We start from the raw sequence: 16466 nt of genomic DNA, 5'->3' as shown, positions 1-16466 counted from the left end.
AATTATAGCAAATGGCAGAGGCATCATATCATTGTACATAATGAAATTCACAATGAAAACAAATCTAACTTTCTAAAGTTTAGTTTCTTCTTTAAAATATAATAAAAATATAGAATTTCTCTCTTTTTTTCTAAGTCACCCTATAATTAGGATGGCCTTACAATTTATCATCCAAACAGGAACACTTTAAGAGTGAAAGTTGGCATTATTAAACATTATCCAGGAACAGGAGATATAAACTGGGACTATTCAAGGCAAAACAGTACCTATGATTATTATCTTACTTACAACAGGCTGCTTTTGAACTTAGCTACAGTTATTTCAGGAACTTAGTGTCACCATATTACACTGTTGGAATGGTCTCAAAGAGTTGATGTGTCAAACAACACTAAGGAACAATTTAGACTCAGTACACCAGGCACCTCATGAACCAATATTTATAATAGCTTACTGTTTACTGCATCTTGATGTCCAAATATTTCCTTCAAGTTATGAACGTTTTTATACTTCCAGATGCTTGGGCATTCCAACAGTTGGTACTAATTAGGTAAGTAGAATGGGGGTAGTTGAGGACATATGTGTTTTCTCCATTCATATAGTGGGAAGCAGCATCTGCCCCGAGATTCAAAGTCTCTTGCTCCCCAGTCATGCAACATTATTCACTGTCTCCTTTAAAACAAAGAAGCCGATTCTCAGCCAGCTAATGTTCATTTGCTTCCTTAGAACGGAAGTTCTTCCAGGAGTTAAACTAACTCTGAGAAGTAATAAAAACTCTAATTACAAGAACTCCTGCTTACTATTAATGAGAGAAATTTGTAAGTCAAACAACTTCAGATTACTCACTCCTGCTCCATTCTTAAGATCATGTTTGGATAGAAAGGGGCCAGAGAACTAATTCCTACAAAGAAGTGATGTTCTCTGTGTTGTTTGTTTTACATTGTGATTATATATTTTCATTGTATATATTCAACTTGTCTATAGGTTTCTGAGAGACGTATGATGCTGTTGAAGGGCAATGTTGGGAGAGAAACATCAAAAATAGTCAATAATTTTAAAATACATTCATTGATTATATACTCAATGATTATGTCCAAAGTTTATTGCCACAGTGACATTTAACTTGCTGTGAATCAAAGGGTTCATGTACCTCTAGATGGAAAGGTCAGAGGAATAACAGTACCATATTAGTACAGTTTTGATACTTACATATCCCATTTGCCAAGGTAAATCATATCTGAAACAATAAGAAGTTTATCCTAAGAGGTTCTCTGGTGCTGTTGAAGTGGTTTATTTACCAGATTAATACTTCAGTTTTATCACAGGATTGTAGGCTCCTGACCTCTTGGCAATCTTCCTGTGAGGAGGCCGCTGCTCTGTATTTCTTCTTTATACTGAAGATCTGCATAAGGAATCAGTATCAGTTTCAAGTGTCTGCTTATCTTTAAAGTCTTGTTGTAAAGACAAGAGATATAGCACTTTGCAAGGCATCATGTTTATATTCTGATTTTGGGAAGGCAACCCATGTGTAAAAACTATTTGCCTTTCTGGAAAGTGACTAATGATTCCTTTAGTTAAATATATTGTTTCAAAACTATTCTATAAAAAAGTAAGGTACCATTCACTACTTAGAACTATATCAAAACATCAAGATCCACCTTCCAATAGGAAAGCATCTTAAATTTTTGTTCACAGCATTAAGTAACATGACTCATAAACAAAAAGTTTTTATAATTATTTTTTGCAAATAGAAATGAATGACTGAATGTTAACTCATGCAATTTACATAAGAAGATTATTTAAATGGAAAACATTTTATTTTAAAATATTTTATAAGAGGATTGTTATACATTCTTCCCATGTAATTGATTGCTACTGAAACATTCTATTTAATTTTTTGAACTAGTGTAAGAATGTAGTTTTAAAAAGTAATAAGGATTTATCATGATCAACATATTTCATAGGTACACTCAGTATAAGCCTATGAATGTGTAAGTGCATTTGAGGTTCTCTGAAAGAAAATTGGTTGGTTGAAGGAGATAGAGAGTAACTTTAGGTTGTGTTGCTAAAATAAGCATTTATCATTCTGAGATGTGTTTTTGTACTCCTTTGACTTCAGCTAAAATAAAAGTCTGTGTTGCAGAAAAGGAAAGTAGAGTGAATAAATTCTTTTTTAATGAGAAGTGGCATAATGGTAGCATCGGAGCAAAAACACAGAGCTTCGTGTTAGAGGATCATGAATTAAATCCCATCTCAGCAACCACATATCTTTTTACCTAAGGCAAGTTATTTAACCTCTGCAAGTCCATTTACCTCCTGTGTGATGTGCTGGATGTGGTCCACCAGCCTGTGCACATCTACTTTCCATCCCTCTCCATCCTGCTCTGTGCCTCAGGAGGGTGATATTCACGGAATGAACCAACCAAGGATCTTGATGTTTTGACATTCAGTGAATAGGAAGCATCAACAGGAGAGTAATAATAGAAGTTTGATGTTTATGCCCTTGGCTCTTTCTGTGACAGGCTAAAGACTGACAATGCTGATTTTTCTCTCCAGAAGCCCCCTCCTCCAACTCCAGGTCTTGCTGGGTGTTCCTAACCATTCCCTTCACCATACCTTCAGGCCAGGTAGTGACTATGACCTGGGTTTTTTACTATCTCTTGTCGGTTTTTCTTAAACCTAGCCCTACCTATGAAAGTGATTCCTTTATTAAACAATCATCAATTTCCTTCTTTGAGCATGTAGTTATCTGCTGGACCCATATTCATATGGAGGATAAAGAAAATACCAGCAAGGTATGGTTGTTGTATGGATGTATTGTTATAAGTGTAAGAATGAGTAAGATGTATTAAATGTCAAATAAAAATTAGCTAAAATAACCTAGGTCATCTCCCTCCAAGTCTGGATTTGAAATGTATGTCTGGCTATTTCGTTGAATCAACATATATCAGCAAAAGCCTTCCTGATCCAAATGAGCTGGGCTGCGTTCAGCATTTTTAGACTCCTGCTTCTGCCAGCCTCCACAGTTTTCTTAAGAAGCACAGCTACTCTGAACAGTTGTTATGAAGGCATATGAGGTGTATTTTGTCCACCTCTGTGTTTTAGAATGGTTCTCCTTCCCAACACTCAGGTTTTAAAGTTACTCTGTCTAAAATTTGGCAAGTATGCAAATTTTCTAAAATATCTGTCAGGAAAGCGACAACTGCAATGTTTTTAGAAAAAGTAGGATCGACATTGCTGATGAGGTGACAGTGCCTCAGTTGCTGGATTACAAAGGTGACAAGAACCTAAAAATGGTTATGAATTCTTGACATTTTCCTACAGGGCAAAGGGATCTCATATCACATGTTGTGAAGGTGATAGTCAATTCAAAGAAATGATACTTACAGATGTTATATTCATTTTAGAGACTCGATTAGGAAAAAAGCAGCAAGTGTGACATACTAAGTTTGAGTGTTGGAATAAGAGGAAACACCCACCTCCATCAATCTGCCTATAATATGGTACAATAGTAAAGTGGAAAGACCATCAAACTATCAATCTAGATGCATGGTATTCAGTCATATCTCAATTCAAACTCAGAGAATGCCCTTGGGCTCTGTCATGCTTAATTTTTTGTATCATCTTGACTGAGTTAAGGCATGCCCAGATTGCCGGTGAAACATTAATTCTGGATGTGTCCATGGGAGTGTTTCTGGAAGAGATTAGGATTTAAATCAGTTGACTAAGTAAAAAAGATTACCTTCATCAATGTGAGTGGGCATCATTCACTCCACTGAGGGCTTGAATAAAACAGAAGGGCAGAAGGGTCAATTAGCTCTCTCTGCTTGAGCTGAGACATTCATCTCTTCTGCCCTGGACATTGGCATTTTTGTTTCTCTGAGCTTTACACTCACACCAGGACGTACACCATTGGCTCCCCATTTCTTGGACCTTTGAACTCGAACTAACACCCTTAGCCCCAGGTTCTTAGGCCTTTGGATTTGGACTGAATTACACCATCTGCTTTTCTGGTTCTCCGGATTGCATATGGCTGATCTTGGGAATTTGTGGCCTCTGTAAAGACATAAGCCAACGCCTATAAATATCCTTTTAGATATGTCCTGTTGGTTCTGTTTATTTGGAGAACTCTAACATGGGCATATCAGTTAGTTAATCGTTATAGATTTCATTGTAGTAAAGCTTAAGATGAAAATTAAGAAATTGCAATCTTATCCATATTAGGCATGAGATTGGTGGCAGAATTAAATTAGATGCATGCCTTTTTCAATTATGCTGTCTCACTATAGACAAATTACTTAACCTTACTTAACCTGTCTTAACTATAAGACAAATTACTTATCTATAAAATGAAAAGTGTGTAATGTAGTCAAGTTTTCCAAGTACATCCTGGAAAGCTATAGGTACGTTAAATGGTTATAACGAGCCTAAATTAAATGTAAGATAGATTTTTTTGTATAAAATTATATAATCTCAGAAGCTTATAAAACTACAATTAATGAAATAAAATTTTATACTCAATAAAGTTGAACAATTGATTCCAGTAGTCACTCATGTAAAAGAACGTTTTTCTCAGGCCTGCATTACCATGGGTTACTATTGGAATTAATTTTTCAATTTTGTAGAATATACACACACACAAACACACACATATTTAGTTTTTAACCATCAGCCAGTACCATAATTAATGGTGAAACACATAGAGTTATCCTACCTCAAATTAGGAATAGGGCTAGAATTGCTGTTACAATATCACCTGTTATCAATATTGTTCCAGATATTTCAGCAAATATAGTAAACATAAAACCTAAATGCGTAGCTTTATGATTGAGGGGTCACAAATATCACTATTTTTGATGTTTTATTCAAAATATCAAACAGCAAAAACTAAAAGAAAAATAGATAACAAGCCAAAAATTACAATGCAAATATAATTAGAAATACTGTCACAGTTACAACATCATGGGCAAGTCCAACATGTTTATATATATGTATATTTTTGTTTTGTTTTTATACCAGAGGTAACCAGTACAAGAAGATCAGTAAAAATATGTAGAGCCTAAAAAAAATCCTTAATATTAAAACAGAAAATCAATTATATATTAAGTTTAAAAAATCATTTATAAAAGAATTGGGACAAAAGACAAGGTAATATTTCTTCAATTTAAGATTAAGAAAGGCCTTTCTGAACCTTGAGTGAAAATGGAAGAAACCATAAATTTGAAGAGTGATAGATTTGGCTATGTAGAATTTTGAAACACCAGAAATTAATAATAAACTATGAAAATGTGTTTTTAATATTTATTGCCAACACATATACTCTGCAAAATGAAAAGCCTATTTTATTCATTCATTTTTTCATACAACAAATGTCTAGAAAAGGTAGACACACCCAATTAAACATGAGAAACAGTACACGTGTACAAATTTAAATGGCCAATAAATACAATATAATTATGAAGCTTAGTAATAAATCATCTGAAAAAAGAGTAACCAAGAAAAAATGTCTTCTATCACATAGAAAAGATTAAAGAAAATGATGATACAAGTTTTAACTATATGCGATTAAAGCATTATTAAACTATATATTATATAAACATTATTCAACTATATATTATAAACTATATATTAAACTATATATAGTTAAAGCATTATTAAACTATGTATTATATAAACATTATTAAACTATATATTAAACTATATATAGGTAAAACATTATTAAACTATATATTATATAACACTATTATTAAACTATATATTATAAAGCATTGTTAAACTATATATTATATAACATTATATTTTAAAATTGACTGTAAAGTATGGAATTTTTATTCCTATGAAACATACTTAGGACTTTAAGCAGGATGGAATTTTAAGTTAATTTGAGAGAGATAAACATCTTAACTATATATAATTTTAAAATCAGAAACAGTCTCTCTCCATTTATTCAAAATGTCTTTTATTAAACATTTAAATTTGGTAGGCTGATCTCTTTGAATTTACCACCTTGGATCTGAGATGTGTATGACACAATATAACCAGTCTTGAAAATATATGGTGGAATAGTATCCATGAGATCTACCTAAACTGTAAAAAACCTAGAAGGATTAAACATTAGTGGAACAATTCAGATTTTGAATTCAGCAAGACTACTCTCACTGCAGAGTGGAAAACAATTTGGAATGCCTGAAGTACATATGGATTCATAACATTATCATGTATTTCCTAATTCCAAAATGTTCGGTCTTAAAAAAAAAATGCATGCGTAACTAACAAAAAAAATCACAAGAGTCACATATGTGAGCAAGCCCATCTTACCAGGAGTATTTTTACCCTTTTCTCAAAGGAGGTTACTATATATTTTGTGCACTTTGGAATTTTCCTCCCAATTTACTAAATATTTCCCTAAACTGTAATTACTTTAGGTTGTTCTAGTTGCAAACATATCATTTCAGAAAATATATATTGAAAATGAAATAAAACAATAAAAATATATCATTTTGAAGCTCCTCTGAACGCTCTTCTACCATTTGAGAAAGCCTTATCTCCATTTATCTCCATTTATCTCCACAATAAATCTATTAAGTAGAAACATTTTTAGCTTTATTTTATAGATGGGTTAAATTGTCCAAGTTTAAAGAGCTAGGAAGTTGTGGTCTATATTTCAAATCCACATATTCTGATTCCAAAACCCCCTTCAAACGACTTCTATATATTGCTATTCAAATATAATATTTTCATTATTAAAGATGACAATAATAATAACACTTGTGAACACACACACATGTACGCATAGCTTATTTTTCTTCAAATTTCTCTGTCTTCCTTTCCTAAGGGATTTTCCATTTCTTTTTCCATTTATGGATTACTCATAGATACACAGATAGGTACCTACTCTCCCTATTCATACCCAAGGCTACTTTATATTAGTATTGAAATAATATAACTGATACACAAAAACAATCAATAGAATGAACATGTAAGATACAATTTAAATAATAAAACAAATACTTATGTATTATTGACCCAACAGAAGTTATTATATTGTAAATTCCCTATTCTATCCAGCTGCCTCTCACCATTATACAGATAGCCAGTTATGGGAATTGTTACTCATTGGAGACATGTATTTTTACATTTTACAATACATATATGATATACATATGTATTCCTAGAAATATATTGTCTCATTCTGATAGTCAATACATTAGAACTTCATTAAAATATAGTATCATACTCTAGTTATCATTATGTTTCTGAGATTCATTCATGCTGTTTCATGGTTCTTTCATTTTCACTTCTGTGTAATATTCCATCAGGGCGGGGATTAGCAAACTTTTTCTGTAAATAGATAATAAATTGTTTGGCTTCATAGGGCATATGGTCTCTGTCACAAGTACCCACTGTCATACAGAAAAAGCAGCCTTACACAATATATAAACTTAGGAGTGTGGCTGTGGTCCAATAAAATAAAATAGGAGGCTTGCCTGCTTTGGCTCATGGTCTATAGTTTGCCAATTCTTGCATTACATGAATACCGCCAAACTTAGTTATCTCTCTTCCTGTCTGTAGACACTTCTGTTGTTTCTAGTTAGCTATTATAAATGATTCTTGCTATGAACATTTTAGCATAAGTTTCCTGGCACAAATATATATGCTTGGAAATGCAGTTCCTAAATTTTAGTCATGCATATTTTTAAAGAGAAAGCCATATTCTTTCCCAGAGGGATTTTTAGCAATTTTCCATTTCACTAGAGTGTATAAAAGTCTCTGTTGATCCGCACCCTTGCCAAAATTTGTAATTGTCCGATTTCTTCATTCACTCTTGTCTAGTGAATATAAAATTGTATCACATTGTGGTGTGAATATTCATTTCCATGATGTTAACAAAAACAGCTCATGTTTTTTATTTATTTGTAGAGACATGTATGTCTTTGTTTCTTTAAAATGATTATAGATGTCCTTTGCCTATTTTCGTACTTGATTTTTGTAATTTTTCTTGCTGAGTAAAAATATTCTTGAAAGTGATTCCTTTTCCAGTTATGTTTCAAAAATCTTGTTCTGATTTGTGGCTCGTCTTTTTCTTTTCCTTATAATTTATTTAAATAAGCAGCTTCTGGTATTTCAGTTTATTCAGGCAATGTCTTTTCGGTAGTGCACTTTGTGAAAATACACTCATGAAGGTAGCCAATATTGGCTTCAAATTTGCTTTTATGTTTAAACCTTTAATCCATCTGGAATTGATATTTTGTGTATTGAGTATTGTAAAGATGTAATTTCAAATTAACTTCCCAGATGGATACCCATCACCATCGTCCCACCATCATTTATTTAATAGACCACTTCTTTCCCAGCGCAAAATGTTGCTACTTTGACTATATTGTTTCCATATGTGGTCTTTTTCTAAGCTTATTTTCTGTTCCATTGGTCAATGTTTCTGTCTCTGGCTTAATGCCACAGGGATTTAATTACTAGTTTCAGAAGTGTCTTAATCGCTGGGAGGAAATGGCTTCTTCTAGGAGTGATTTTGTTATGCTTAGTCCTCTTAGAATTATTTTGTCAGTTTCCTCAGATATCCTGCTGGGATTTTGATTAAAATTCTATGAAATCCATGAGTCAATTTTTGAAGAAAAAATACTTCTAAAATAGTGACATTGGTAAGATTTTTTTCCAAGCATGCTTTAAAATTTTCCATAAGTATCTTGTACAACTTTGGTTAGATTTATTCCTAGGTATCTTTTTTTTCCCTCTAGGTACCTTAAATTTATGATTTGCCTTTGTAAACTATTACTTTAAAAAATTATATTTTACTTTGTTTCTAGAATATAGAAATACAAAGATCTCATTAATTCTGTAACTCTATCAATGAAATTTTTGCAATTTTCTTTATAGAAGTCAAAGCTTCTTATCTCATATTCATGTCTTTTTTGTGTCTTATTGCACTGACTGGTACATTCACAAAGATGTTGAAGAGAACGGGCTTCCAAGTGAGTTCCAAATCCTGTTGCTGTTTATTAAGACAATGGTTAATGATCATCAATAGGAATAATGTTGACTACGTGTTTTGAATAGATTCCTTTATCAAATTAAAGAGTTTTCTTCTTACTCCTATTATTTAAAATTTTATTTTAAAGACATAATTAGTTGTAGAATTTTGTAAAATGTTTTGCCCCATTTATTGAAATGATCATATTAAACTCTGTATATTAGTACAGAATTACTTTTATAGACTATATAATATTAAACCATCCATGCATTTCTTGTGTGGAGCTAATTTGGTCACAATATATTATTTTCTTCTTAATATACTGATAGATCTTATTTGCTAAAATTTCCTTCAGAATTTGATATCAAAATTCTTCTGGCCTCATAGAATGAGTTGACCTACACTTTCTCCTCTCTGGAAGGTTGTTTTATATAATTTAAATTGTACATTAAATGTTGTAGAACTCACCTGCAACACTATTTAGATCCTCCATTTCTATGTGTGAATATTTTTGAGCACTGATTTATCATTTGTTGAAAACGTGTAAATAGATAGTTTCTACATTTTTCTTGAAAAGATCTGACTGTATTTTTCTAATTATTTGTTCTTTTTAGCTAAGTTATCAAAGGTTGTCATTAAATTGTCATATATATTTAATTTTAATATTTTTACAATCTAATAATCTGTATTTATGTCCCAGTTTTATTTGTAAAATTATTTGTTAATGTCATCTCTCTATTTTCTTGATAATTTACCACAGGGTATTGTTATTTCCACAGTAAATGAGTTTCTTTATTAAGTTGCAGTTTCATCTTTTCTGTTTCATGTATTATTGGTTTTATTTTCATATCTTCTGTTCTCTACTCACTTTCAGATAGTCTATTGTTATTTTTCTAACTTCTTACTTTTTTATAAAAGATTTAAACCTTCTTCAGATCTCAGCTTCAAGTTCTCTCAAGTAAGTCTGAGTCTTCAAAAACATAAGCTTTGACTTTTTACTTAATTAGATCCTCTTTCTATATATTCCCATGTTTACCTTTAAAGTAATATGAAAGTACTTATTTAACAAATATATCAATATATAAAATGTTGTGCTATGTAAGAGGACTTTGTATATAAGATATCTTGGATAGAGTTTGCATCATAATTTCAAGAGAAATTATTTGAAAACTAAATATTAGTACTATCCATCTTACACTGCCTATATCAGAATCTTTCATAATATTCCACAACACCTGAGGAAATATCATATATTTGTACCTAAGTGCTATGCACTGAAGGTCTGTGTCCTCCTCAAATTCGTACATTGAAACCTTAACCCTCAATGTGGTGATGGTATCAGGAGGTGGACGTCTTTGGGAGGTAATTAGATTCAGATCAGGTCATGAGGGTGGAACATTCATGATGGGATTAGTGTCCTTATAAGAAGAGGAAGAGATACCAAGCCTTCATTGACTCTTCCATGTGAGGATACAGTGAGAAGGCAGCTGTCTGTAAGCCAGAAAGAAGACACTCACAAGGAACTATTCTGCAGGCATCTTGATCTTGAACTTCCCAGCCTCCAGAACTGTGAGAAATAAATTTCTGTTGTTCAAGCTACTCAGGCTATGGTCTTTTATTGTAACAGCTCAAGCGAAGACATTAGGCATTTTTGTGTGGGAACTATTCTACTCTTACTGATGCCAGACTTTATCCACAAAAAGCCCCTGTGGGTGACCAATGTCATAAAGACTTCCATATGTAATATGGGCTCATTGGATGCAGGATAATAAAAAAAAAAAATGCATTTTTTTGATTAAGAATTAATTAATTAATTAATTAATTTTTTTGGCTGTGTTGGGTCTTCGTTTCTGTGCGAGGGCTTCCTCTAGTTGTGGCAAGCGGGGGCCACTCTTCATCGCGGTGCGCAGGCCTCTCACTATCGCGGCCTCTCTTGTTGCGGAGCACAGGCTCCAGACGCGCAGGCTCAGTAGTTGTGGCTCACGGGCCTAATTGCTCCGCAGCATGTGGGATCCTCCCAGACCAGGGCTCGAACCCGTGTCCCCTGCATTGGCAGGCAGATTCTCAACCACTGCACCACCAGGGAAGCCCAAAAAAATGCATCTTAAATACCAGCAAATTTGAGTATACACACATGATGTCACTGTTATTTATTGATGATTAAAGACAAATTTGCTCTGGAAAAAAAATGCTTCCTTCTTTCAGTAGCTTAGTGGAGAGCTACTAGCTCACCAGATCTGAGCCTAAAGCAGAGCAGACTAATTTTACCCATAGGATTTCAGAGGCCTCCCTTTCTTACAGGGATAATTCTCCAACCAGAGTGCATCTGTTGTTACATAATCACAGAGATCCCTATCCACCATCAGTACAGAAACTCGACTTACAACTTGGTCATGGTATACACAATTTGGTCATGGTATACACATGGTATACAATTTAAGTTTGCCCAGCTTAAACTGTGGAAGGCTGAGAGTATGGACAATTGTGCTCACTCAGTGGCTTTTCTGCATATCAGTTTTCTCAGACTATATGTGGTGCTGGTGATATATACCCATGACCCCTTTGCAGAATACTTGCAAAAGGAAAATATTTAATGGCATAGACAAATATTTAGAACATGTCTTAATGTGGTAGCTTAATTTAAAATATACTACATTCATGGATGAAGATAGGCATTTATATCTGGATAACTCCATATCAAATGTAATTTTAAAAGTGTTATTTTTTCTTTGTGATTTAGTGTATTTTCCAAATGTTCCTTAGTGCTTAGTGCTTTCTCTATAATTAAAAAATAAATAAATGTTTTTTATAACAAATTGTATAGTCAACTAGGCCTAACTTAATATTCTGCCTTCTAAAATTCAGCTCTTCAAAACTGATCTGATTCTAGAAGTTTCAAATATTTTGCTAATGGAAGGATATACATCATAATATTTAAATATCCTAATGGATATTTTTACTGGAGTCAGGACTCACCATTTCAGAACCTGAGGACATTTAGCATCTCAGGGCTTCATTTAAGAGAATGAATCTATTTTTCTTTCAAAAAACATAAGAATTAATTGACATTTATTTTATACCATTTCCTAGGGGTCAGGTAATGTCCTGTTCAAACTGCATCAGTGAGTCACATTTCACAGTGAGTCTATAGACACTCAAATGCAATACTTTTTGAAACATCTTCACAATTTTTTATGTTCCCATAACCATAATAATACTGATGTTCACTCAATAAAATAGGAGACAGATGTGAAAGGTTCCAAATGTTTAACTTGCCCTAATACTCTGTGATCAACTTTGCTACATCACAATTTACAGACATCTAAGTAGGTCATGTCTCTAACTAGGTCTTTGATATGCCCCTGACAAGCATCAACATTTTAAAATTACATAAATTTTATGTAACACATAGAGAAAATATACTTTTAAAAAACTTTCCCCATGTATTCACTTGTTCTCAAAAGCCCATATGTGACTGCAATCAAAAGTGTATTTAGATTGTATTTAAGATATCTTAAGGCATTTAACTGAGATGAGAAAAAACATTAAGTTGCTGTGTGATTGATATTACATAAGACCATGTTTTTTAAGATACACTATTCATAGGCAGATAAATTCACTGTATATAAAACCATGATTTAAATATATAGGAAGAGGCAGGAATAGAAGTTGCAACAAATTGGAGTAGCCATTTTCATTGCTAAATTTGTTCTAAAGTTCTAAAATTAAGACACTGATTTGTTTTTGTCTGCAGTTCTTATTCAAACATGTCTCCCCTCCAAATAATCATCATACCTTCAGATCTGTATATATAAAATGTTCACTAGAGGATTACAAAATATTTTTTTATATTTGTTAATATGATAAAAATATTACTTTTTGTTGAGTACAATAAATTAGGATAAAAGTAAATGATAATTTTAGTAAGTGGTGGGCAGGTAACTTGCTACTAATATGTTGGTGATTTAACTAGGGATCAGTCATTTAGTCATCTTATACCTTGTGTTCCTAAAAGTAACCATGTAATCTTGACTATAAGGCAAAATTACTAGATAACTAGAATGGTTGTAGCCATCAAATAAGAACAGTCAGAACTGGGTTTCTTCTCTCCCTCATTTTAATGTTTACAACTTTCTGTTCTCTTAAGTCTATACCGTATATTCCAATTATATTTTCCTGATGTTTCTTTGACTATCTTGCTTTAATACATGAACTCACTAAAAAAGAAATATTCCTCTTTAGAAGAATAATAAAACATAATGACAGCACTTATGACCAAGCTATGAAGATCATTTTTCTAACCAATTGAACAAGCAATTATTGACTGTTCCTTATATTCAAAATGAGAGAACAACACAGCAACTACAGTGTTTCAACGTATATTCACCATATATAATTCAGTACAAAGGAGAAGAAATAGGTGTATTCCACATTTGATTTATTTTTGGTTTGAGTATTTTTTATTTCTCACAAAAAATAACCTACAAAAAAAAATAAAAAGAAAAGAAAGAAATCCACCTAAGGAGCTGGATTTCTGCTCAAATCAACAAAATTTGGCACAGAGATGACAACATATAGTTATTACTTTAAGTCATCCAAAATGGTGGAACTTATTTTAATTGCTGATTAATGGGAACTCTTTCAGGTCAGGTCCTAATGGAACAAGATTGTGAAATGTGAGAACAGCTCAAGCGAGCACTAGGATTAGGTGACAAGGCTACCACCTCCCCATGCCCTATTACGGTTGGGTCCTGGAGTGTGAGATGGATGGTGAGGCATAGGATGGAGGGTGAGCAGGAAAAAGGTCATGAAGTAATGGTACCCTATTGTTATGTGGTGGGTTGTGTCCCCCCAAAATTTATATGTTGAAACCTAGTATCTCAGAATGTGACTGTATTTGAAGACAGAGTCTTTAAAGAGGAAATTAAGATAAAATTAGGTCACATGGGTGGGCCCTAATCTAATATGACTGATGTTCTTAGGAGAAGAGGTGATTAGGACACAAACAACACAAAGGAAAAAACTATGTGAGGGTACAGTGACAAGGCAGCTATCTGCAAGCCAAGGAGAGAAGTCTTGGGAGAAACCATTGGCAACAGAAAGTAGAGCTGCTATGAACATACATAGGTAGTCCTTTTTGGATATATATTATGACTTCTGTTTAGTAAATACCATTTGTTCCACATCTTTCCCAGTACTTGATATTTTCGCTCTTTAAAATTGTCTTTTAAGTTTTCAATCTTTAAAATGTAATTATTCTAGTGGATGTAAATGATATCCATTATAATTTTAATTTTCATTTCTCTGATGATTAAATATGTCGACCACTATTTATTTACTTACTTGACATTTGTATATCTCCCTTGATAAACTTTGTGTTCAAGTCTTCTGCTTGTATAAAAAAAAAATTCCTTGTCTTTTTATTTTTCAACTGTAAGATTTATATTTTCTCAACAGAAATAATTTCAGATAGGTATATTTCAAATCTTTTCTTCCATATGTTGCTTTCTTTTCATTTTCTTATGGTGACTTTTGATGAGTAGAAATTTTCCATTTTGATGGTATACAATTTATTTTTTTCTTTTATGATTAGTTCCTTTTGCAACTTCTGTAAGACATCTTTTCCTATCATGAGGCTGAGAAAATATTCTCCTCTTATTCTTTTAATTTGTAGAGGTGTTAGAGATTTGTTTTTATCTTTAGGTCTATGAAATATCTCAAATTGACTTTGATGTATGTTATGAGATAGGGGTTGAGAGTTTTTTTTCCCTATGTAATTATCTACTTGTTTCAATATAACTTATTAAAAAATGTTCTTTATCCCATTCCTTTTCCTTAGTCCTTACATACATCCTGAGTCTATTTCTAGATACTCTATTCTCTTCCAATGAACTATTTGTCTGTAATTATGCCAATGACATTATCTTGAACACTGTAAGTTTATAGTAAACTGTGAAATAAGCTAGTGTGAGTACTCCAACTATTGTCTTTATTTTCTAGATAATTTTGGCATTTCTAGATTATTTTCTCATTTCCCTATAATTCTGTGATCAGCTTTGCAATTTCTACAAAAACAACTATTGAAGTTTAAATGGGGTTGTATGTGCGTGTATGTGTAGCGATATTTAACTAAAACTATGTACAAATATGTTTAGGTATGGATGTAGAGCTCTCTCTTTATACATATATAATAAAGACATATCTTTCTTAGATATTTTTTTGGATAATACTATGTTGTCAGCAACATTGAAGAAGAAAAGAAAGATGTTAATCTTGGATGATAGCAATTTTGATCAGAAGTTGGGCTATTTAAATTTCCTTATTTATAGATCGAAAACCGAAGGAGACTAGATTAATTATTCTGTTATCTTTCTTCTTTCAACTTCTCAAAATAACTTGAGGTCACATCACAGAGGTACATTTCTAGTGTCACAGAGATGGTTAATGGGGGAATATTTCTGTAACCCCATCTGGTGTTCTTTCAATTAGTTACACATGCTATCTCAAGTCCAGGTTGCTGGAATATCATAACTCCAAAATCAATATGACACATTTGGAAAAGAAATCATGATATTCTGATTAATGTATTCTACTCCCAGCAAACGGTATGTTCTACTTCTATCATTCATTGTGTTCTCTGCCTTGAATGCTTTTTTTCCTTGTCCATGTGCCTGAATCATTACACTCCTTCAAGGTCAAGTTTTAAATTCTTAATGAATTTTATTATTTGGCATTTGTTATTGACAGCTTTGTTAGACAATGATTTGTATGCATCTTTTATTTCTAGTAACAAGAGTTCTGTGCACAGTAGGAAAAGAGCAGCATCTTAAAGAACTATAACTCTTACCATATCACCAGCAAAACCTCGTATCTGGGTATTTGGAAAATAAATATTGATTAGATAATAGCAACGAGATAACCATGGCTAACATTTATGGTGTCTTTACTATGTCCAGACCATTTTTCTAAATTTCACTTTCACTTTATGACTCAGGTACTTTTATTATGCACATTAAAAAAAAATGAGAGCACTGTTGAAGTTAAGGGACTAGCTCAGTTCACAACTCTGATCGTGGAGGAGTTGGGAACAAGCTTAGGCAATCTGACTTCAGGACCTTATGTTTGAACACTAGACTATAGAGCTTCTCATGATAGATATTGAAAATATATCATTTACTTTCAATTTTGGCTAAAAAGTACTTTAAATTTTTTTTTTTGATATATATTTTTATGTACCTGACTTTTTAATGTCAAACAAAATGGAAATCTCCTTAATTATACTAAAAGCAATAAGACCTCTATGACTAATAATTTTAATTTCTAAATTATTTTATATTTGGAGAAAAAAGGTAGCATTAACATTTTTAGTATGGGCCTACCCTTAAATGGTTGAGACCATTAGGTCTCTGTTAGGGCTAGAGCTAGGATTAGGGGAAATGTATTTGGATACATTAAAAGGTTTAATAAAATATTGCTGCCTTTT

Source organism: Balaenoptera musculus, chromosome 5 (genome assembly GCF_009873245.2).
Source record: "Balaenoptera musculus isolate JJ_BM4_2016_0621 chromosome 5, mBalMus1.pri.v3, whole genome shotgun sequence".
In the NCBI taxonomy this organism is placed as follows: Eukaryota; Metazoa; Chordata; class Mammalia; order Artiodactyla; family Balaenopteridae; genus Balaenoptera; species Balaenoptera musculus.
Note: the sequence above shows the minus strand (reverse complement) of the source record.